The sequence below is a fragment of the Dendrobium catenatum genome, unplaced genomic scaffold (genome assembly GCF_001605985.2).
Source record: "Dendrobium catenatum unplaced genomic scaffold, ASM160598v2 fragScaff_scaffold_982, whole genome shotgun sequence".
NCBI classification, from domain to species: domain Eukaryota; kingdom Viridiplantae; phylum Streptophyta; class Magnoliopsida; order Asparagales; family Orchidaceae; genus Dendrobium; species Dendrobium catenatum.
In genome coordinates, this window is record NW_021319444.1 from 198,222 (window position 1) to 199,756 (window position 1,535).

A 1,535-nucleotide genomic window follows, 5' to 3' on the forward strand; every position below is an offset into this window, starting at 1 on the left:
GGCTTTTTTGTCAATGCCTTTAAAATATATTTTGACGCAGTACAACTGGCTACACTACTGAATTCTCTTATATGTATGTATCCCTCAAACTCCATATTCTCGCCTCTTCCATGGGAAATAAGACCAATTAAAACGTGCCACATCATCCGGTAGACAGTAGAACATAGCATTGGTATCGAGCAAAAAAATGACGTGATGCATTCCGATTAGTCTACGATCTTCTAGTGTCCGTACAGATTAATTTTTCCTGGGTGTGTTGGCAACCAAGGCCTACCATTGCTCTGTTCTTTTGAAATTAAATTTATAATCTTTATTTTAGCTATTTTTTAGCTTTTCCATGATAGGATTTTTTGGGTTGTTGGTTTGGATCTTATTTTTTAACAATTTTTTTAATCTATTTTTGCTTTATTGTAATTTTTTAAAATTTTTGGGATGAGAACCTTTGTATAGCACCACATTTATAATTTCTTTTTTCTAGCTTTTCCCATAATTTTCCCAACAAAAAAATTGTTTTTATTTTTTGTAATATTATGTATTTAAATTATATAAAAATATATGCATTAATTCAAAATAAATTTAATTTTAGTTAAGTTAATATTAATGATATATTTATATATTAAAAATTATAATATTATAAAATACATAAATAAATATAACATTAAAAATATAAATAAACAATGGGATTTATGCAATGTATATATCATATAAGAGATCTTTTATTTATACAAAAAATAAGGAATAAACAATATATTTTTATGTTATATCTATGGGAAAATAAAAGTAAATTTATGAATTTAAAAAAGAATGACTTTTTTTCATCCCATTAAAGCATTTTAGTAGAAATTTTTATAATAAAATGTTATATTTAAATGAGTAAAATTTTAACTTAAAATAAATGATAATAAACAATCATTGTTCAAATCTTTTTGGCCTGCACCAATGATCATGGCAGAGGCCATGCTGAACATTATTTTAATTAGCTATTTTAACATTTTCAAAGAAGAGCAAGAAGAGTACAAGACTTGTTCCAATCCAATATCAAGAAGTTTATTAATATACGGTAGCTGACAATGGTATTATTTATGCTTGATGGAAGTGGTCTTTACAAACATAAAAGATATCATTGAAATATTTTTTCATAATGTGTATATCTAAAATAATAATAATTTTAATTTGGATAAATTTTAAATTCTCATATTTATTTTAAAATAAATATTATATATATGAACATTTAATTGACTTTTATATTACACTCATCTAAATAATAAATTCAATAATTTAACTATTTATCATGATACAATTTTGATTAGTATATCCTTAAATAAAATTTTTATATAAAATCATTTATTTTAAAGTCTGAATTATCTTGAAAGTTCATGATATGAATTATTAGGGGTGTCAATTTCGGGTCACGGGTCGGGTTCGAGTCGAACCCAGAACTGATCCGGGTTCAAACGGGTCAACCCTAACCCGACCTGGGTAGACAAACGGGTCGGAAAACCGAACAAGGACCCGACCCGGCGGGTTGCCGGGTT